Source organism: Tribolium castaneum, chromosome 8 (assembly GCF_031307605.1).
Source record: "Tribolium castaneum strain GA2 chromosome 8, icTriCast1.1, whole genome shotgun sequence".
Taxonomy (NCBI): Eukaryota; Metazoa; Arthropoda; class Insecta; order Coleoptera; family Tenebrionidae; genus Tribolium; species Tribolium castaneum.
Window position 1 is genome coordinate 410,323 of NC_087401.1, and position 24,193 is coordinate 434,515.

The 24,193-nt window shown below is 33.1% G+C and overlaps 4 long non-coding RNA genes across 5 annotated transcripts; 1 reads left to right on the forward strand and 3 right to left on the reverse strand.

Annotated features, from left to right (window-relative positions):
- Positions 1-2,254: 2,254 nt before the first annotated feature.
- LOC103314244 (uncharacterized) lies at positions 2,255-5,560 on the reverse strand. 2 transcript variants are annotated; one of them, XR_010335101.1, is made up of 5 exons: positions 4,712-5,546; positions 4,226-4,659; positions 3,998-4,172; positions 3,545-3,948; positions 2,255-3,491 (listed from the first exon to the last, which is right to left on the reverse strand). It is a non-coding gene; the product is annotated as an uncharacterized LOC103314244 (long non-coding RNA). The 2 variants fall into 2 exon arrangements; XR_511646.3 differs by having other exon boundaries at positions 2,255-3,948; positions 4,712-5,560.
- Positions 5,561-5,818: 258 nt separating this feature from the next.
- On the forward strand, positions 5,819-8,161 carry LOC135266888 (uncharacterized). The gene is made up of 3 exons (XR_010335100.1): positions 5,819-6,219; positions 6,270-6,602; positions 6,654-8,161. It is a non-coding gene; the product is annotated as an uncharacterized LOC135266888 (long non-coding RNA).
- A 3,373-nt stretch (positions 8,162-11,534) lies between these two features.
- On the reverse strand, positions 11,535-15,917 carry LOC135266889 (uncharacterized). The gene is made up of 2 exons (XR_010335102.1): positions 14,994-15,917; positions 11,535-14,934 (listed from the first exon to the last, which is right to left on the reverse strand). It is a non-coding gene; the product is annotated as an uncharacterized LOC135266889 (long non-coding RNA).
- A 114-nt stretch (positions 15,918-16,031) lies between these two features.
- On the reverse strand, positions 16,032-17,411 carry LOC135266890 (uncharacterized). Its single transcript, XR_010335103.1, has 2 exons — positions 17,281-17,411; positions 16,032-16,374 (listed from the first exon to the last, which is right to left on the reverse strand). It is a non-coding gene; the product is annotated as an uncharacterized LOC135266890 (long non-coding RNA).
- Positions 17,412-24,193: the final 6,782 nt, after the last annotated feature.

Sequence of the window (24,193 nt, forward strand, 5' to 3'; positions counted from 1 at the left end):
GTAAAAACCCAGAAACAAAATCAACAAAAAGGAGCGCAATCAATTCGTAAGCGAACCCAAGTGGTGGCTCGGCCGGAGCGAACTCGGCCGTCCCAGGCGTGTATAATTAAGGCTCTAGACCCTCTGGGAGCTGGCGCATACGTTTTACGTGTAAACTGTTTTTACTGTTTTTAGCCGCAAATTTAGACTTGAAGAGTTTCTTGACATTTGCAGTGTTTCTTTATAAGTAAATGTAGGTCGAAGATTCATTTTTGATTGAAATAAATGCCTAGATATTTTTTTATTAAATAAAATGTCTGTTAATGAAGTTGATACGAATTTTTGATAACGGTGCATTGTATTGAGAATTTAAAAAAACCATTTTATAGGAAATTTAAAAATACAGACCTGAGATATTTTAGATTTTTGTTAACTGTTCTTAATTGTTAGATATAAAGCAAAAATTAAATTGTAAGTAGGCAACTTTTAATGCATCCTTCTTCGAATGCGTAGCTAGCTGGAAGAAGATTTATGACGGGTTTAGGACGCACCGCAGGAGGTAACCACCATTGGGGTGACCCACAAGATAATAATTTTATTGCATTTGTTCAAGACAGAGAAATGTATCGGCACAAATAGGAATTTTAGCGATTTCTCTAATTTTAGTACAAAAATTTCGTAGTATATGGTTTCGGCATTCAATTTTTTTAATAAAATAATTAGGCCCGTATGGTCTTGCATTACGAATTTTTTTGTAGACGCTACTATCACCATCTCCTATGAGGTTTTTAAATCTTACGTTATGCATGTCTACTGATTTTTTAAATCGATCCAAAATAATTGCTGCTTCCATTGAAGTTGAAGTGTTTTTCCAATTTTTAAAACATTTATAAGGGGGCGTCGTTTGGTTTTTTTTCTTATATTACATACATTTTTTACAATTTTTATTTTTAACTCCCACGTATAAAATTTTTTTAGTCCTTGCACCGACTATTGTTGCAACACCAGAAGATGCGTTGTAATTTGATTTGTAGGAACGTTTAGACCACGCACCATCTACTACAACTGTAATGTAAGGTACTCCATCTTTATCAATCTCACCGGCTTCGATTGCCAACGCACGCTCTTTTTGACCGGCTGCTAACATTTCGTCTAGAGCAACGTTTTCCGCGATATGTAAAATTTTTCCTTCGGTTTTAATATATGTTTTTTTATTAAGTTGTGGAATGTTCAAAGCTGCGCAAAATTCTGTTATTTGAGAATAACCAGCACCTATTGCTACTGTGCCACAGACAGCTGCTTCATTTATGTTATTATCTGCTTTTTCCGTACTAAAAGTCCCTGTTACTCCACACATACTACATTTATATTTAAAAACACTTTTAAAACCAAAATGCGCTTCATGTACTATGTCAACGTTGAAAAAACTGCAAGAATAAATGTCATGTTTTATGTTTTTTAACTCCGAAAATAAATGACCTATGTCAACAATCCTTCTACCGCTTGGAATATAAATTTGTTCTTGACTAGTATCTTTCTCAATAACAAATACTTCATCATCATCGGAACTTGATTCAATTGACTGAAAGCTACACTCCGCGAGACTTGATTTACTTGGAAATTCCGTTTTAGAACCCTTTCGTTGTTTTTTCCAAAAATTACGCATTATTTGTTTTCGACTTTTTCTTTATTTTGAAAAACTTAGTTTACTATTATTACCCATAATTTTAAATATACAAAGATTTTAACTATTTACAAGTGATATAATAAGAAATTAGGAAATACACTTACCAACCAGCAGTCGCAACAAATAATTAAATAAAAAGAAATAGATAAAATTGATATTCTGCAAAGTAACAAATTAAAAACTACAAATACCACTGTTTAAAAATTACCACTTATTACAAAACACTGTGGGACAAGAAAGTGACCAGCACTCTGCAAAGACTCAAAGAGTAAAGAAGTTGTAGAACTATATGTTTTGATTATATATAAGTACCAACCACCACCCTAAACCCTCCACTAAATACAAGTCTTATGACTCATGAGCTTATGAAAAACTTTCTAAACTTTCTAATAAACATTTTTGTTTACATGTGATTTCAGTTTCAGGTACCCGATCTTTAGCAATGTTTACTTATATTTTAAAGAAATACACAAAATTTATATAATGTAAGAGTAACACAGCTATATCTTCGCAAGCTAGTTATAGAAAAATTGTATAAATTTAATAAAAAAACGAGAAATAATTCCTAAATTCTAAAATAATACATAATTATAAAAGTATCATTTATTTTACTAGGCGTAACGTAAACAAATTATATCCCTAAGACTGGATCTTACAATCTCTCGATACGTTATTTGTACTATAATTATTACTGGGTATAGTTACAATAAATTTTTACAACAATGTATTTTTCAGAATTTATTACCTGGATAAAATTATCAGACGAAAAAGCGGGTTTAAAGAAGTTTTCATCATTTTAATGAGATATTCCTAGTAACTTCTTTAAAGTTAAACTGTTTTCTGAAAGAACAATAATGTTTCACCAATTAATTTTTTTATTTTATATTTTTTCAATGCAAGTGATCCAATTAGAAATGCACATGACACATAATATAGCGAACAGAATTCGGTTAATTAAAACATAAAACCCAATAAATAAATGGTGTAATGGTGTATTATTTTTTACAAAACTATGCTAGTATTTTATTATTCTTTAGTATCAAATTTTTTTAACAAAATAAAAAACGTATTTTTCACTGTATGTTGCTTGAATCTCTGAAATAAGAGAAACTATCGTGGGCGATAGTGGAATTCAGTTTGTTTACATTATTTGCATTTTATGAGAAGGGACAAGACACCCCGAGGCGAAGGTCGGATGCCTATCCGATGATTGACAGCTGTCACTGAAAACAGGTCTAAAAAAAGTATGCAACTTGTAGTACACCAATTCTCAACAATCGCTTCGGTACCCTGAAGCCTTAACGACTGTACTTGTTACTCGAGCATGATACAATAACTTAGAAGATATGACACTAGCCGGTTTCAATCTTGTCGAGTTCTGCGCATTACGTCATGTGGTTAGTAGCCGATAGCGCAAATTTAAAATAAACCAAATATAATTGTTCTCTGAGCAAATTAGTAAGTAGAAAAAACATAGAAAATTGTAGTAACATGTACTCCTATAGTTTATTATGAAAAAAAAAAAACAACCTTTGTGTTTTAATTAATTGTTTTGTTTAACTTTCTTTGCGTTTTTAAAGTACAGTTTGTTAACTCTTTGTTTAAATGTCGCATTCTGAAAAACATCCTACTTCAAAAAAATAATTCTTTTGATTTCTGACTGCAGGTAACATTTGAACTCTCCATTAACAAATTCTTTAAGTAATCTTTTGTAATTAGAATGCTATCTGAATTAACATTATTAAAAATAGCCTCCAACTGTTCCATTTGAACCATAAATTCTGGTGATAGTTTAGTTAAACCACCTTCATTTAGATGGTTAACCCTAGAAAAAGACGCCTCACTAGAACTTGCAAGTAAACAGCCTGGTTCATTAACTTTTTGTGAACCCCGCAAGATGTTCCAAACCATCATACACAACGTCTTCAAGTTCAGTAAAATCAAGATGTATTTCTTGTTCAATGTCTGTTTCCTTTTCCATGAGACGCGCAAAACACTGCCCACTTAGATTTACTTCATCTGAATTTAAGGCGTATTGTTTTCTTCAACGTTTCCATATGCCGAAAGAGATCCTTCGTTCCTGCCTAAAATATAAGATCGCAGACGATATCTGAACTCGATGGGATCGGGATGATCATGAAGACCTCCTTTGGCTCTTATAGCCCCGAAAAAATTTTCCAACACGTCTTGGTTAAGGCGGTACGTTAAAATAAATTTTGTGTCAAATCTTGCCACAAGATCTTCATAAAGAAGCGGTAGCGATGTGTTAGTAATTATGATTCCTACAATAAAATAAAAATTGTATATAAATAAAACTTTGTAGGGTTGTACCGTTTTGAAAAGGCAAAAGGGATTTTTTCCCTTTTACTAGAAGATTTTTAACCACAGAAGTCATTTGGCTGATAATATCATTTTGGACTTCAAGGGATAATCCATAAGCTTTCATTCATTTGCGAGAATCTGCTTCTGGGACGCGCACATTCAGACAATCAAACCAGTCGTTTACCTAGAAAATAGGTTGTTGTTGTTAACATGATAAAAAATAGATAAAGCACTCACTAATTTAAAAAATTCTGCGCATTCCATCCAGTTTTCAGACTTTAACTGACCATTCATGCCACACCTTGAAATGGCCTTAGAAACAGTGTGAGAAAACAGTTTAGTAGCAGGCTTCACTTTCTGTCTCCCAGCACTTTTGACATATAGATTTTCCTTTGAAATTTTGTGAGCAATAGTCAAATCAGATGCACTAGTCCCTTCCAGAAGTTCCTCAATCACTGTCTTATTAATTTCTGTATTGTTCAGAATTAAACCGCTATCAACAAAATGATTGCGAAGAAGTTTAATAAGATGCGGGACATCAGCAAAAACGTATATTTTGTGTTCATTGTAAGGGTTTTTGAACCACGTTTTTTTCTAGTGACACTTCTAACTCTTTATGAAGTGATCTATTTCCTCCACCAAGATCGCTAACCATGCCCACAATATTAAAGCTTGTAAAAAAGGCAATAATTATCAAAAATAGAAAAAAATTGTTAGTCTCACCTGACTGTTCAACATAATTTATTATGTTAAGTAAGTAGTCCTTGTCCATCTTGCGGTCGAAATCATAAAAAATGGGTTGCTTCCAGTTTGAAAATAAACCTCGCAACATAGCAACTTGAGCGTAACTATTGAGCGTTCAAATAAAAACCTTGGCTCAGGAGACTGTGGAATCTTCTTTTGTTTTTTAATTTTCCAGCGTAGAATTTTGACAGTCGACGGGGCCACTCCCATTACGAAATGTCAATATTGCCAAACGAAAATTTCTTTGATTTCACTCAAAAACCTGCTGAAAGTTAAATCAAGCACAGAAATGCGTGCAGTGACCCAAGGCAGCCATAATTTCAAAAAGTAGAAAAAAAAAAAAAATTTAAAAATTTAGGTGATTTCATTTTGCTGCCACTTTTAGACCTTCGATGCAAATATCTTTTTTCATCCGTTGGGGCAGTACGATTCCAACATAAACATTTTATGTTGTTATGAAAAAAACATGATTAACACTCGAACAACGAACTAAAGCATAATAAAATGCAAAATTCGCACAATGCAGTCAAACCACAAAAAATTGTGCACTCACACACAATTATGGAGTTCTGAAAACGTTGAACAGAGAGAAAAATACGATGAAATAAGACTAAATGCAAAGCAAAACAAGTAACGAGTAAAACGAGATTACAAGGGTGGAAAAATACCTAACCTCAAAACTTTTTGACATTCCATAAATGACTGCCGGCAACTATTTCCGGATCCGATTACACTGTTCCCAAGTTCAAATTTAAAGCACAGTCAACTGAGCCAAGGTTTTTAAATGAACGCATGATATATGGTTTAACTGTTTCGTCATTGATTTGTTTGATCTCATCAAACGACAATATACAAACTTTGTCTGTGTCCTTCATCTCATTAAGTTTGATGGGGTTTCAAAATGCTACAAGAAATTTTAATTTTTTTCAGCCAAGATCGCAAAATTGTTACTGCCGGAAAAGGGTATCCTTTTTTTTTTTAAGTAAACGATAGGCTCGAGGTCCAGCGGAATAAATGACAATTGCCTTGGAAATATCTTGAAGTGACCATCGTGGTCGTCTTTTAGGATTTTTCATTTTTTTAATTTGCTCAGAGTAGATAACGAATGGGGGGACAACACAACACAACCTTGACCTTGAGTTTGGCCCCGCCCATTTTCCCTCTCTTTCTTTCAAGGCCACTCGTTCTCTCTCTTACTTTTCAAGGCCAACCCCTCCCACTTCCCCCACCACTTCAAGGCCAAGGCATTATTGGACCTTGATGTTTTCAAGGTCAAGTTATTCATGCTACTCCCCACTTTTTCAAGGCCAACAACTCCTCACTCATTCAAGATGAATCGCGCAATTGTCCTTACTCATTTTCCACCCCAAACTGTATAAAAGATAATGTGTTGTGTTGTGTAACACAGTTCTTGTGTATATCTACTATAACAAGAAATTCTTTAAAAATGGAACCCATCAGAAAAAGTTCTATTTATAATACTCCTGGTAAGTTTAATATTTTTTTAGTAGTTTAGTTGGAAATAATTTTTTTTCAGAGGATATCATAGTTTGTCCATACGACAAAAACCACATTCTTCTTTGGTTTCGGCTCGAAAGGCACATATGGAAGTGCCATCGGGCCGATAAAGAAAAACAAAGGGCCTTACATGAAGTGATGATGAAGGAAGAAGAGGAGAACTGGGATCATTTCAATGAGCCCAGCTACCTCGACTTCCTGAAATCTAAAAAAATTCATAATGTCGAAAAACAAAGATCCTCATGTGAAGTGATGATGAAGGAAGAAGAGGAGAACTGGGATCATTTCAATGAGCCCAGCTACCTCGACTTCTTAAAATCTAAAAGGAATCATAATGCCTTAAATTAAAGAAGTAAGTTTTATTGAATCTTTTTCAACAGTAATTTATTGTGAATTTTTTTAGGGTCGGGGTTCTTTCGTAAAAATAGTGTAGAATAAGTTTAGCAAAGTAGTAGTAGTCGTAGTAAACTGTAAATATTATATTATTGTATAAAAAAAATAAAAGTTGTAAAAAAAAGCTACATGTTTTTATGTACACCTATTTCAACCTACTGATACAAGTAAGTGTGACCTGCAAGCAGAGAGTCGCTCACTGTTTCAAGACCACTCATTCCCTCTTTATCTTTGATGTTTTCATCTCACTTTTTCTCATTATCTCACTTTTTCAAGGCCACAATATTGATGCATTTTCATTCAAGGTTAAAAAGTGGGGGTATAGTTAATATATAGAATTTAGTACAAGTTTGATAGCAGTCAGTACTGATTTAATCCTCCGAGAAATAATAATATAAAAAAAGTGCATATATCTGTGTTAATGTCTAAGAGTATTCGCTGCTGGGTCATGGATGTATTGAATCGAATCGCTCGATGCGGACAGAAACCCATTTTAAAAGCTGGTGAGCTAGAGTTGAACACAAGATTCCGCATACATAATATTAGACGCACAAAGTCTCTGTTCGGAAATTCAGTGCTTGTTGAGTTGGACAATTATGCAGTGTTTCTGCCGAGAAGAATAAGTGATTATTTAACTGAGGAGAAAATTGATGAGTTATTACGAGATCCACGTCCACTATATTTAATATATTTGGGAAAAGAAGATGCTAGAAACCCGACATCTGCACATTGTTTTGAGTTTCAACGTGTTGATGATGAAATATTAGGTGAGTGAACATAATGTAAAATGGAGGATGAAAAGAAATTAAAGAAATGTATATTTCATTTACAGTTAACGAGAGTGCCGAAGAGTAGGATGAAATTATCGGAAAAAGACTTATGTGTGTGAAGTAGTGTGCGTTTTGTGCTAGTGATAGTTTCTTAAAATAAATGAATAAAAATCATGTGTCTAGACGATGGACAATATGAAAAATGTTTATACGAGTGTTTTGATAAAAGACTGTTATCATATAAGAACTGGGTACATTCATACCCATCTCCATGGAGTTTAGCAAAAGCGGGATTGTTTTATATTCAAATATCTGATTGTACCCAGTGTTTTGTTTGTGGAGTAATAATTTCACGATGGGAAAAAAGTGATGATGCGTTTATGGAGCATAAAAAACATTCTCCAAAATGTGGATATGTGAAATTGCTTTCCACAGACAAAACTACAATTCAAAAATTCAAATTAGTTACTAAAAATAGCATTGTTGTAGTTTTATTTTTTATAGTATTTGTATTCATGTATTATTTATGGGCGTCTTCTTATGCATAGGTAATGTGATGCAGACTTGTTAACCTTGATCAGTGTCGGGCGCGCGCCAAAGGTGAGGTAAACTAAAGGTTTCAAGAGACGTCTTGATTTAATTAGTTTATAATTAAATAAGTGGTAGAATAATATGGAGGATTTATAATAGATTTAAGGATATTTAATGTACTACCTATAATATTGATGAAATAAAGTGTTTTAATTGATTCCTTTTAGTTTATTTTATTAAAAAAAACAATTCATAATAATAATTATCTATGTAATATCCGATGAATTAATCCAAGAGTTATGAGTTTTATCCATTCCACTCCACTTGACGAATAAACGGTTACCTTTCTTTCGTAAAACTTTCTCAACGAGATATACATTCGGATATTTAACTTTTTGTAATTCTTCAGTGTAGAAACCTCCTCGTATTGTTTCTTCAGAAACATCTTGTAGCAAATAAGTTCTAGGATTAGTATTTTGAATCTTCGAAACTGTAAATACTTCATTACTCCAATTTGGGGTGTACCCTTTCTTAAAAAGATGTCGATGTTTACTAATTCGAACAAAATCACCAACTTTAAATTTGGGTTTATAAATGTCCATTGTTTTAAGATGACTATAAACTTGATCCAAAACTTTGCGTTCGTTTTTCTTATTTATTGAAATCGGTTTTAAACCAGTAGTCCTATGTCTGGTATTATTGTATTTTTTTATTATGTCAGGTAAAATGTTTATCCAGTTGTAGTGACCTTGCACCGAAAATTCTTTATACATCATTCCCTTGATTGTTCGATTCACGCGCTCGACGACACTACTTTTTAAATTCGAATAAGAACTGTAGTGATTAATTTTGTATTTATTCATTAATTGTTGAAAATGTTTATTGTAAAACTCCTTTCCCAGATCTGTTTGAATGTTTTTAGGAACGTTACGTCGAGATTTTAAAATTTCACTCATTGCATTTACAACACTTAAAGCCGACTTATTCTTTAATGGAACAGCCCATACAAATTTAGAAAAAACATTGATAACCATTAAGATATACTTAAAGCCTTTATTGACGCGTGAATATGGTATCATTTCAACCAGATCGAGTTGCAATAAATCATTTAAACCTTTCACTATCACACGTCGTCTTTTAAAGTTCACTCTCGCCGGTGCATGTAGTTCATTAACAACTTGACGCTTAATATTTAAATCACTACGCTTCATGGTGGATTGGTACTTTTAAAACTATTTCTATATATATCGGTTTAGCTTCTGATGTTTTGGGTCCATATTTAAATGATAGTTTGTCACCTTCACGTAAAATTTGACCAATTAAATTCGTAGTTTGTTTCGAATTAATTAATGCAATCCACCCGCTCGATGGATTACCATTTACAGACGTAATCGTTGCTTCTTTTAATGGGAAAATATAATTCGTACCAATATTAAATAATACAAAAAGTTTTTTAGCTGGATCCAGTGTCCCAAAGAGTGAGATTGTGGTATATGAGAAAGATTTGACACGTTGTAAAGTTGTCCGAATTCTGTGTTCACTAATGTGTTCACCAAATTTATCTAATGTCATATTCTTGTCTATTGAATGAATAAAGTATGTAGAAATACTAACTATAAAATATAATGTGTTTGCAATATATACAAGTCGTCTCTAAATTATTAACGAATTATTTTCGATTCACGCAATTCTGTTATGATGCGATTGATTTCATTCATATGATTATTATTACCAGCTACTGTCGATGATAATAAAAGACGTAGTCTATTTACGAGTGTGTTGGGATTTTTGTAGGGAACAAATTCTAAATTTTTATCTGTTAAAGCCAATGTGCGAAGAATACTACCACCCTTAACTCTTTTTGATATTGGTTGGATACTACTTGTCGGAGTTGATTGTTCATGACCTTGAGTCTGCAATCGTTGTATTGCAGGTATGTTGCGAAGTCGCGGATACTGTTTACGTGCTGGTGGTACGAGAATTGAAAGACTACTACTGCGGCTTCGTTGCTGGACAGGAGTCGATTGACCTTGATCTGCATCAAGGCTTTCTTCAGTATCACTGTAAAATGGCGGCGACTGAGATGCACGGTGTTCCTGAAGCGGTTGTGGCTGTCTCGAGAAATGTCGAATAATTGTTTTATATTTGTTCCCTACATTACCCAGAATTTGTGCATTTGGTTTATAGTTTTTTCTGTCTGCATTGGTTCGAATGACAATATTTCGATAAGTTTCTAAATCTGATTGAGTATAATTAGTTGGATTTTTTTTAAATAATAATTCATACAATCCAGGTGTATCAGGATAAGCTACATTTTGAACGATTACATGATCGTCTTTGAAATCAATTTCAGAATTGCCAATAAAAAATTTATTTGCCTCGGTTCCATGTCTCACACCATATTGATGATCAAATTTGTTTTCTGTGTCAATAATCATATCTTCAATGTACTGTCGAGGTAAACCGGTCCATTGTTTAAGAAAATGGCGAAATGCATCGGTTTTTGACAAATTTATTAATGTTTCTTGCAACTTTCCAATGGTCACATTCCTGAGTGATTCTCCCTCCTCTCTGGGTGTGCTAGCAGCCGCATGTTGTCGCATTAAACTGAATCGTGGATCGAGCGATGTAGTACTACGGCTTGTAGTCGTTGACTCAAAAAGTCGCTTCGCCTCCGGTTGCTTGATCTCATGATGAATTGATATTTTTTCCTGTTTTGGGACAACTTCGCGTTCATGTTTAATTTCAGAAATTAAACTTTTTATTGGATCAGTTAGAGGTTGAATATGGGTTGCGAAACGTCTTTGCGAACTTGCAATGTGTGAAGATAATGATCGTACTTTTTGTTTAACGTGTCGTCTTGCCTTATCCAGCTCTAAAGCTAAACGTTTATCCATGTCGATCGTCGACTAATAAATAAATCTTTGACAAACATTTACATTTATATTTTAATGAACTGATCAAAACCGTTACGATAACGCCCATTGTCTTGTTCAGCATCCTTATCAATAGTAACAAATCCATACGGTTTTTGCCAACACTGTGAACACATTTTCTGAAAGGTTTCAAATGACATATCTGTACCAACGTGATCATTAAAAATATGTTTTAAATTCAATACATCCTGAGGAAAGATAATTATGAAATTAGCATTATCACGAATTAATTGTTTCTGAATGGAAGAATACGTTTGGCTAATAAATATACAATCGATATTATAATGCCTACCAAAGCAAAAATAATCACGTATTATATTTTGGTTACAAGTGACTACATCATCAAATATTATTATGGAATAGGGTTTGATTTCTTTAGGAGGAGGAATTTCGGCACCATCTTCATATTCATAGTAACCGACTTTATCGAGAGGTGCCAGAACCGATTTTAAAAATTGATATTTTGGTTGTTGTAGGGTTTTTGAAAATAAGTAAATGTCTGTGAAGCGTAATCCATTTGGATGCAGCAAGAGACTTAATATCACATTTGTTTTTCCACATCCAGAACGTCCAACCACTAGTCCTCTTTTTACACTATTATTGAATAAAGTATTATGTTTAGGAAACTGTTGATAGGGTACACAAACTGAATAGTCGTGGTTAGAAATTTTTAATAAATCTTTTTGTTGCACAAGTTTCATTGTTGACTTACAGAATACAAATAAAAATACTTTACACATTACATCAATTATAAATACATAATAATAATAATAATAATAATAAATACGTAGTATAAATAAATGGTTACATATCGTTACATATCTACAATAAGGTAAAATTCAATCAGTGGGTTCCACATATTTTTGCAATTCTCTAATTAGAGAATCTAAATTTCGATCTCTATCAATATCGTAATGTCCCCAGGCTAATGTATCAATTGAATTACCTAAAATGTATCGTTTATCATCGAAATTAGACAGTGCTATTTTATTCCTTAATTCGGTATACATATTATGTAAATAAGATTTGAAAACGTTCATAACACAGAAAACTGATGAAGATGAAGGATTTGTTGCAATTGCCCGATATTGTAACAGTGTTAGAGATTTATCAATTACATGTTTACTTACACCTTTAGCCTTTTTAATTAAATCATTCACTGTTTGCACACAATATGCTTTGGCACCGGTGCCATAAAGAAGTACAATTGGTACACCAGCATACTCATCTTTCATTTTACCGATAATAGACACAGTTTTAGGAATATCATGAATATTATTCTCGGGATAATTTGAAGTATCAAACCGATCGATATTCTGTTTAATATCATTATATACGTTTTCCGTATAAATTTCTAAAATTAATGAATCCGTATCCGTATACAAAAGCTGTACATTATTTCCATACTTAACTTTAAGGAAATTATAAAAAAAGTCATACATTAAAGTTTTTGAAATTTCCAATATACTGAATCCTACATAAATAGGTTTATCATACGTTACTTGAACTTTATTCATTTCTATTGCAACTAAATTTTCAGTAAAAATAGAACAATTTTTAAATTGTGGTTTGGCTATCCATGTCTCTGCTCCATACTTGTGACCGTTTTTTTTCCAATGTGTAGCCAGTTTAATATCTACCCGATTATCGACATTTTCCATGGTTTTTCCATACACGCTATTATTCATGAGTTTAAATAAATCTTTTTCAAACTTATTTTTAGTCTGATTTCGTAATTTCGTATTTAAATCAATATATGGTTTGAGCCATGACGATTGATTGAATTTTAGTACTCTATGAATTTTTGTCAATTCTAGTCCATTTTGTAGAGCTTGTTTTAAATTTCGATAGTGTATTATGTAGTTTGTTTTAGCACATAGATTTGGAATGAGTTTCGCACATTTTCCGTTTGGTGGAATTAAATTTTCAGGTAGAAATGGCATATCATTATGAGAGTTGTGTAAATGATAAGGATAAGAGATATCTACTTCAAGGACATAACCTTCAGGTGTGGTATCAGTCAAATCCATAATACTAAGTGAATTAATTTCGTCTTGCGTTAACCAAGTAAATCCACCTAAAGGGAGTACTTCACTCATAGCCCAACCATAGAGATTTGTTGCATCGAGATATAAAATGTATGATGTCGGTTTCGAAGGGTCATAATTTGGAAGAAATTTATTATTTGCTTGAGCCGCTCGTTTAACACATGTACTAACTCCCCCACGAATCCCTTTTTTGAAAAAATGCAACATATCTATATCAGTCAATAATTCTAATTTTACATGGGTAAATTTAAGCATAGCATTCCAACTAAGAGATGGTGCTGTCACGTAATGTGCTGGATCAAGTTCATAATGCTTAAGGCACATGTTTCGAAAATTCTCAAAGACATCAGCTAATAGTAAAATATCACTTTTTAAATAGAGATCAGAATATTCGCCTAGAGTCTGACAATGGAATGTATTCCATACGGTATTAGCTCGTTGATAATCATCTTCAGAAATATGCTCATCGCGAAGTTTATCGTAAAAATCAATTTTTTGTGGTAATTCCATGAGATCTAATTTAGAAAAATCATCGATAAATGAATATGGAAAAACCCCTTTCTGTCTAATTAACTGAAATTCTCTGTCAACGGGAAAGTATCGTTTTACTTCCATACATTGAGCATCATCCAAGGCTGCTGCCAGTTTTTCTAATGAACATGCCAAAAACTGAAAACTATCTATAAAACGCAAGTGTAAGTGCTCCTTGACTATTCGATTGTTTGAATTTAGATATTCGCCTACACAAATTTTTTTCGAAAATGTAATATATTTCTCTTTAGTTTTACCAAGGATATTAATTTCACTTTCTTCAAGGGCCAACTCTTTAATGAATAAGTGACTATCATAATTTGTTAAATTATGAAATACTATCGGAATAAAATTTGGAATTTGAAAATTCAAGTTACAATTACTGTGCGCGGCGGACCTATAACGACCCGTTAAATGACAGTGATCTTTTACTTTAATATCATTCTGTTGAAAAGGTTTTTGACAAATATGACATTCCGTTGCTGTAAGATAATCAAACTCTTCTTGAATAGTTAATGGAAGCATTGGTTGTACAATACTTAAATACTTTTTATAAATCTCTATCAAATCTATTTCTAATGCTGTAATAAAGTCAACCACAGATGACTGTCCTCGAAAACTTTGGAATTTAGATAATTGATCATTATATGAACATTTAATGTAATATGCACATGAATATGGTTGATGGATAAAAGTTTTTATCGAAAATGATTGATTTGGATTTGGTGCAACTGTACTCATAGGTTTCAATAAACATTCGAAATCAGCATAAACAATAAATGGGATAGTCATTTTATGATGATAATTTTGAAATTCTAATACATTAGCGGGAACATTATAACCAAATCTATTTGTTATTAATTCATTATTTGGGATTCTAGCATAAAGTTTTCCACAATCAGTCGAAGAATGTCTATCTAATAAAGCTTGGGTTGTGAAATATTGTAGACATCCATCACAAAAAAATTTTGAATGATGATGTTTTGAGAGTTGGGAAGATACTAAACGTGGCAAATTAGTTATTGTACAGTAATGTTGATTACCATCGTTATCACTCAACAATAATAAATTTATATGTACCGGTTTCTTAAAGTTTGTAAAATATAATGGTCCCACAATTTCAAATTTTACCTTATTGTTTACATAAAGTAATTCAAGTCCGTAAACATTAATAGAGACATTATTTTGACTTTCAAATTTTGCAATACTATCCAGTTTTACAGGAAATTCAATACCTTGGAAATTAAAAAGTGTCGACCAATGTGGATATGAACTGGGTAAATGTTCTGGTCCCATAGGTAGACACACTGCTGCTACGACACTCCAACCAAAACAATGAATATCCTGATTTTGAACATTAACTATTGCCCTCTTCATTTTCACGCTTGGCGGTAGTGGGATATACGATGAAGCTTTCAATGGATTGTAATAGTTTACATTTAATTCTAAATGTAAGATTTTCACAAGTGTCCAGCCTAAAATAAAGAAGCAAAAAAATAATTGTATTATAAAGATTTTTACAATATATAACTACCTGAATCTCGTTCCAAAAAATCCATCATTTTTTGACTAATAACTTCTTGAAAGTCATACAACATATTCCTAATATTCGTGCCTAAAGTGACAATTCTGTTAGTAGTATTGAAAGATTTTACATCAAATATATTTTTTGACTCAATGGTATACAATCCAAATAATTCCAAATTAATTTTGATTGTACTAAATTTTTCAATTTGTGAAACAATAAGTCCAAGTAATTTATTGTGAATTTTATCCATAAATTCATTTAAATCGATATAATCGCCCTCATCACAAATCCTATATGAAGCGATGCGTGATTTAAATGCACTGCTGAGTGCAAACACCCCATCCTCCAAGGGAGTACTTTGACAATTATTTCTATGCTGTCTACTTCTCTCATGAGCCGTAATAAGCTTTGGAGCAATTTCTTGATTACATGTAACGCACATATAATTGTTGCTAGCTAGAAAAGAAAAATAATTGAAAATAGAGTACCTATTAGTTAAAACTTACCAGTTGAATGACATATTTTCTGTTTTTTGGCGGCCGGTCCTCCATTTTCCTGTTTTTTGACCACTTGACAATAGAGCTTTTCATGGCGTAGTCGTGATTGACGGGTTGTAAATTGTTTATTACAGTTTTCACAGTGATGCATTTTCTTATGAAAATATGAAATAATAAATTAAACAGGTTACTAATAAAGTTTAATTATAAATTTGCTGCCTTCTGTTACTATCTTTGAAAGACTTTTATTTATACTATATAAATATATATTTTTTGTGTTCAAAGATAGGTATCCAGCAAGACCTCGAGGAGGAGCAGCATGCTTGCCATCGTGTTGTAGGTAGTATGATGTTAAAATTTGGAAAATCACGTCCGAATTAAATGTACTTGATATGAGTGTAGGACGGAAATAGGATTTATTAATAATAATTATTAATATTAACATCATTAATATTAATATTAATATTAATATTATAATTATTAGTAATTAATATTAATGGGGACTTTCGCGCACGTCTACGAGGCTTTCTAGGGCGCCGACTCCTCCTTGATCGTGAGTGAGGGGGAGTGGGTGGAATGATGTTGTCGTCGTCGTCATTGTCTTCGTTTTCGACATCAACGTCTCCACCCTCCACCCTATTCTCAACTCTATTATTTATTTGCCCTAGAATGGGTGACAATTGAGAGGGTTGAATGATGTCATTTTCAACATCCATCTCTTCACCCTGCCTCCTCTCTTCAACCCACGGCTCTGCCAGTGCGTCAATGACATTTTGAGTAATAATACTCATCGGATCGAACGTTGCAGGAGGCTGAGGGAGTGGTGGTGTGATGATGTTAAGTTCCACATCAACCTCGGATCCAGATGGTTGTTGTATGTCATTGACGCCCTGTGATAATATCATGGGTGACGGTGGTGGTGATGGTGACCGAATGATGTTATTTTCGGCCTCTACCACCACCAATCTCTCTGGCAGAACATCATTTTCCTCAATAATCGGTGAATTGGGTTGAGGGGGATGTTCAACGTTACCATTGATAACATTTTCCACCTCAACCCAAGGCTCCGATAAAGCGTCAATGATGTCCTGCGATATTATCATAGGGGGTTGAGTTAATATCGCGGGTGCCGCTTCAGGAGATGTTGGTGTAACGGGGCGGGTAAACACTGGCTCAACGAAGGGGCTTTGTGGTGGTAGTGGTGGACTGGGAGAGATTGGGGGTTCTTCCACCACCACCATATCATTATCAAATACATTTAACTCATCGGTAACCGAATTATTGATGGGACAAGTTCCTTCATCCACAACCGGATTGGACGCCGCCTCGTCTTCGTTAATAAACTGGTCTATTAAGGTCAACGAGATGTCGTCCGAATAATCATTTTCAATACCATGTTGAGCCAGGTATTGCGTGAATGGTAAAGAAAACGATAATTCACTATCAGGTTGTGATGAAGGAGTAACCATAGAATCATCATCCTCATCAACGATTTGAACAATGTTAGCAACAGCGTGATTAGCTAATTGCTTCTCTTTCACACTTAACTGACTACATTCAATCACATCCTCTTCAAGACAATCTTCCCTCAAAGATTGACTTAAAGACGACTTGGCAAATTGTTCAAATTGTGTCTCATCATTTTTGATTAATTTTGAATTAGCAGGTCTAATAATTACATCAGAAACGATATTGATTCTAGGTTTATCCCTATTAAAACCACTACGGTTTTGATAGGGATTTGCAACTTTTCCCTTCAATACTTTAAATAATAACTTGGATGACTGGTTACTTACAGTTGTCCTAGTTGAGGGACCGGGACACTGAGAACACTCGTCACCATGAGAACACGGTTTAAAATGAGCAAAATAATTTGAACACATTATTTCGTACACAGACTACCTGTACAACACAGAATGAATTTCTGCATGCACTCCTTGCAATTTTATAAATTGTTGAAAGCTCCCGTCAAGGTCAACTTCTTACTGCAACTACATTGGTGTATTCCATCAAGGTTAACATATAGACACAAAAAAAATGTAAAAAGAAGACCTATGTAGACAGGGTGGAGTGTAACCGCCTGTTTCAAGGACATCGTTAACCTGTTTAATTTATTGAATAAATGAGAAAAATCACTCATATCCACTGCAATAATCAACTCTTTTTTATAAATGAAATGAATTTTTTGGGTGGTGTACAAGGATTATTGAAAGTGTAAGGGAGTGGTAAATATTATGAAAAAAATACAAATGTTTATAAATTTATAACATTTATTTATAAATACTACAATTAATTAATTCAATTAATATTCCATTTCATTACAAAAAATATTTTTTGAAGAGTTTGTATTTTCAAAGTTGCTTCTCGATGATTGTTGATAATCATTATTAGTATTATGGGATAAAGATGAATCAAAATAATTCCCATTTCCGCAATCAAAACTCCTCCAAGAATATTCACGATGTGGAAGACATCTTCGTAAATGTCGTCGAAGATGTTTTACTTTCAGGCGATGTCCTGGATTATTACGACACGTTATCCAACTCTCTTGATCCATGATTACTAATAGACTGATGAGTTGAGATTATTTACACAATGTTTTGTACACTTTTAACGAAATGTTTGTTTTAAAAAAAATACGTTATGTAGACTGCAATATGCGTTATCGTTTAGATGGTACATGCATTTAACTTTATCGGCGTGTAATGTTGGTTGTTGTGGAAATTCAATAACTTGTTTATGTGTATATTTTTTCAAAAATTCGGCTTTTTCTTTTCCTTTTACGTAAATTTTGTCAACATCCTTCAACACATTGTTTATAACTTGTACGTGCTTCCAATATGGAATATGTCCCATATTCCAGTCAATACAATGATAATACTTCATTAACCATTTTACTTGTTTTTCATCTTGAGGATTCAAAAGTTGTGAAGGGAAAGGGGGTTGAAAAACATAGTGTGCGAGTTTGTCTCCTCTTAAAGCAGCCAGTTCTTTAACTATAAACTTTTTTCCAATTTTGTAACCTTGAACGTCTATAATCACTTCGTTCTCCATTACTATTAATATTAATTTAGACTTGTTTTACAGATTTTGTCAACGGTGTATATGTAAAGGCTCGGTCACTAATGACTAATGCATATGCAGTGGTTCCCTCACTTATACCGGTGTCTGTATCAAATTCAATTCTCAGTGCAATAGACTGTGTTTGTAAACCAGTTTTTTGCATCGAACAATCAATTATGATTAGTGGATAACTGTCGAAAAACTGTGTAGGTGTAATGTGTGTTTCTTTTTTATCTGTATAATAGTATCGGGATCTAAAGTTTGTAAACATTTCATATAATATACCGAAATGGTGTTTTTTATATGAAATATTTAAATTTTCATACGGATATCGTTCATTATTTAGAAATACTCTCATATTGGTTATATCGCCTCTATCAAATTTACTCATATTTTTATCAAGTTGTCCTTCTCTATTGCTTTGAAGGCCAAAGATAATATAACGAGGTGTTTCAAATTTTGTAGAGATTTTCACAGGCCAACTACACTTTGTAGTATTTGGAAAGAGTGGCAGCGAATGAAGTTCCCAGCTTCTGTACGGTACTGCAATTTCTTTATCTTTTTCAATGGTTTTTGTCAATTTAACCTCTTCCTTTAAACCGGGCACAATATGTGGAACTAGCCATGCAATTTTATCAATTACAACTCGTGCTTTCTCATTTGTTGCACAAATTAATGCATTGACATCACTATTACTACGAATTAATATTAACTCTTGCGGTATGTTTAGCATTATATTTTTATAATCTTCTGCAAATCCTAATAGTCGATTTAATGGGATACATGCTTGAAAATATCCATCTATAGGTTTAGTGGCTTCTTCATTTAGATCCCAACCAGACATTGTTAATTTCAGACTTTCACTTTGATTTAATGATGCCAGATTTTTCATAGTTGTTGTAATACCTGGCTTTGTGTTTGTATCTACAGTTACTCCACTTACTTCATACCGTATTTCACTAAACAAAAAAGCGACACCATTATTTACAAACTTGGTTTCTGTTGCTGGTACAGTTTTATTGGTTGTAGCGTCGGTTTTAACCAATTGTCCCTCAATTAAAATTAAACTATCACATGGTAGTGTACACAAATCTTCTTGTAAAGGAATTCGAATTTCATCCGTGTTTTCATATCTGGCTGTATATGCCTCATGACTTTGAAATTTGTAACCTACCACACCTTCATCCCACTCAATACCCTTCTCAATATCGAACATTTTTTATGTGTATAATTCAAATCCTAATGATTTTAGAAACAGTTTATTTTTATTACTTAATTGTTGCACGTTTCGTTTCGTACTAACTGTTTTTCTACACTTTTGTTGCTTTTTATATGAGTCAGTTCTAAAACTAATACCCATTTTCTTCTTTCTTCTGCAAATGTAATCCAACTGTTACAGTCTCTTGTTGAAAATTGACCAACTTTTCATCTTGATCTATTATTTTAAGTGTAATATTTCTGATAGTTTTAACACTAATGGGTAGATAAATCACATGATCTGGTGACTGTACTATTTTAAATCCAGGTGGAACGTTTGGAAAAAATTGATAAATTATGTGTACAGGTTCTCCATTTTTAAAACTTCCAATTGTAATATTACATTCAATCATAATCGAATTAAGTTTCATTATGTCTGCAATATTATCCGAATCTTTTCCAATATTTTTTGGAACTATTTGACTATTAAATCCCAACACTGGTCCGATAGTATTTGGTTTGGTAAAGTCAACATCTTTTGTTGCTTTGATATGTGTATGTAATGTATTATTGTTTGCAGTAATAGATAAGAGGTCATTACTGAATTGTTTTTCAATTACATGTTGTAAATAGTTGTTTATATCGGTTAATTGATAACAACCGGTCGGTATTTTAAATTCGACATCCCCGAAAAAGAATTTATTATTTTCTTCATCAATATTCGGTATACTGTTGTAGACTTCAAAATTTGTAACACCCAGTTCATAGACACCATCACTAACATCAATCGGTGGATTAAAGTCAGCACTTAGTATCGCTGATTTTCCTGTTAATACAAACAGCATCTTTGATTCGACTAAACTTATAATTTGCATGTGTGTCTATATAAAAACTTTAAACATAATTGTCCACAATTATATGAACCCATTTTCTGATATCCATCATAATTGTATGTAATGTTATTACCATCATTATCACTTTTGAAATAATTGATAATCTCTGTTGGAGGTTTTAAATTGCCCATACTATCAAAGTATAATATATTATTTTTATTTTTTACATATGCTGTCCAATGAGTTCCACTATTTTTTTCTTCATCTAAATTTATAATTCCTGTTTCATTTTTATGTATAATTTTCGGTAATTTATTACGCATATATACACCTCTAAAATTTGGAATTTGTAATAGTCGAGCAAACTTTATTATTTCAATATTAGTGAGGGCGTGACGTGGTAATTTTACTGGGAGTTTTTTTTCTGATACCATTTATATGGACCAATGTAAAGACCTTTCCCTTTAGTTTTTCCTACACCTTTACCGCTACTCATTTCCATTGCTTTATTATGCCGCATAGTTTCCTCCAACATTTTTTTATCTACCGAAGCTTTATTTACAGCAGTCGCTATCCCTGCAGCTCCTCCTCCTAAAGCGCCTAGAGCACCTAATAGTGGTAATAGGAATGGTAAAAAACCACCATATTTAGGAGCAACTAGAACTCGTTGTTTTTTTGTCTTCTTTTTTTTACCCTTTTTACTTTTAGGTCCCATTCCGAATTTTACTTTGCCTTTCATTATACCAGCAATTGCTAATGCAGCTGCTTTTTCCCCAAACGATGCGTCTTTTGCTTTTAAACGTTCAACTGCTTTACTTAATAATAACTTATCTGCTTCGTGTCGTTTTTGCAAATTAGTTTCGTTGGCGTACGATATATCGTGTTCTTTACAAGCCTGATCTAATTTATTTCTACCACTATGTCCAAGTGCAATTCGTTTTTGTAATTTGGTTCCAGGACCACAAAACTGATAACCCGGTATATGTAATTCAATGGGTAATTTATTTATTAATTTATTTATTAGACCCCAACCTCTCTTTGTCAGAGTTGAATCAATACTATGTTGAGAATCACAAGTCTGTTTATTATATAACTTCATTTATTTACTTTTATCCATACAGCAAAAGAATAATCTAGATACTAATTTAATCTAAGGTTACAAGTTGTTTATATCTAATTTCTACTCTTATTAACTAACATTCTATACCACTATCACAGCTACTTGATGAGTCGTCAGAATCATAGTCATCAGAATCATAAAACATCATTTGTCGCTCTCTACTAAAATACCACATTTTAACAGTCATTCTGTTTATTAAATTATTTCCACACAACTGAGAATTCTGTCCTATTACTGTATTACACCAAAAACACTTGTAGTTTAACACTGAAGTCACATGTAGATGACAAATGTGAAATCTCACTGCCATAAGCTTCACACATCTCAAACAAAAGAATTTTCTGTTACCACAGTCCTTTGGAGATAGGCAAAAGAGCATGTAGCAGTAAGGATCTGAAAACATTTAAAACTTAATTTCTACAAGTACATACAATCTCATATTACATACCATTGTCAACTTCCATTATGCTGATTTAAGTTAGTGGTATATAGCTATAATTTTTTGGGCATTTTCCGGATCCACTTGGCTAGCTGTGTAACACGGAGTTTTACACTTATGACAAAGGAAACCATATTTTCTAAGTAACTCTTTAAATTCTTCTTCATTACACGTAATGTCAATACTTAAAGAATTATTCCACCCATCTGGATTAATAATAGAAATGTCCTTAGTGCTGCACTGTTCACACACAACCACTCTATTAAAGAAACGTTCCCAACCACCTTCCAAAGATATGTGTCCTAACTGGTTGTGGAAACACGTTTCTTCCACTATTATGACACCTTCACAAGTAAAACGATACCACATTTTTTTTACTACTTTAATATTGAGAAATACTTATTAGATACTGTTTTTGAATTTGTATTGAATTCTATATATATTAGCTGCAGTGACCTTGAATGATAAGTAAAGAGGGAAGTTGTTGGCCTTGCAAAAGTGGGGAGTAGCATGAATAACCTTGACCTTGAAAACATCAAGGTCCAATAATGCCTTGGCCTTGAAGTGGTGGGGGAAGTGGGAGGGGTTGGCCTTGAAAAGTAAGAGAGAGAACAAGTGGCCTTGAAAGAAAGAGAGGGAAAATGGGCGGGGTCAAACTCAAGGTCAAGGTTGTGTTGTGTTGTCCCCCCATTCGTTATCTACTGCTCAGGAGTAAATTGGTAAAATAAAATAAAAAAAATTGGTTCAAAATAGTAAATTCACTTTTAAGTTCTGAAACTTGCTGCTTCAATTGAGCAATTACCGCATCACGATCGTCCCTTTCTGTAGAAGTTCTAAAACAAAATAACAGTAGCTAATTAGAAAAAAAGAATCAGATGTACAAATTTAAGTGTAAAGAACAGGTTGCAACAAAAGAAAAAAAAACTGTCGCATTACCCTACATCTTTCCTTAGTTTAGTACGTTTAGTAACAGCTTCACTATTCATAATATTTTCATTCACATTTTCAAAGGGGAGCATGCCGCCACCATAAGCACCACCACAGTTTCTATCAAATTACAAAGTGCAAAATTATTATATATATATATATATATATATATATATATATATATATATATATATATATATATATATATATTATATATATTATATATCTATATATATATATATAGATATATATATATATATATATATAGATATATATATATATATATATATAGATATATATATATATATATATATATATATATATATATATATACTTGATAGTATAAGTGTATGTACTTACTCTTTTTCAACCTGTTGGTCCAAGAGTTCCTTTACAAGCGCTGAATGTTTCCTCTTTTCTGCACGTTCACGTCTTTCATTAGCTGCTGATGGGGAGCATTCAGAACTTGAAGACGGTTTATTTACCAAGTTTTGGGTAGGTACCACTCCAGGTTTCATTAGCCGCCGATTTTTTGGTGAATATCCCAAAAGTTTACATTTTAAATCTTCTTTATAGTCACTCTCCTGAAAATGCTTTGAACACACTCTTGCGTTTGCTGTGTTAAAATTGTCTTTGCGGCTGCAGGCTTTCACCCAGGCTTTAAGAATCTGGGGATCGCTTGGGAATCGGAAAAACCTCACTTCCCTTTTCTTAAAGTGTTTTGCTTGGTCGTCTACCTTGCACCCAAACACTGCACAACGCATCTTGATGAACAATACAGACCAAAACTCTCAAACAACACCTACATATACGTATAAATTATACCATTACACCAGCCGCTGCGTGTTTTCTTGGCTGTTTACTAACCACATTACGTCAGCAACGAAACCAAAATGGCGGCATCCCTGCGCAGTGTCATACCTTCTAAGTTATTGTATCATGTTACTCGAGGCTGCAGTTAGGCATCCGAAAGCAGGGACCGTGGCGCGTCGATTATTTCGTACACTCATCGCTTACTCTATCGGCTGGCCGTCCCCAGTATTTAAATTCGCGTTCTTCATTTAATAGATTATACTGGTTTGACAGAACGAGTGAAAAATTTTAAATTGTATTAAATACAAAATGTATTC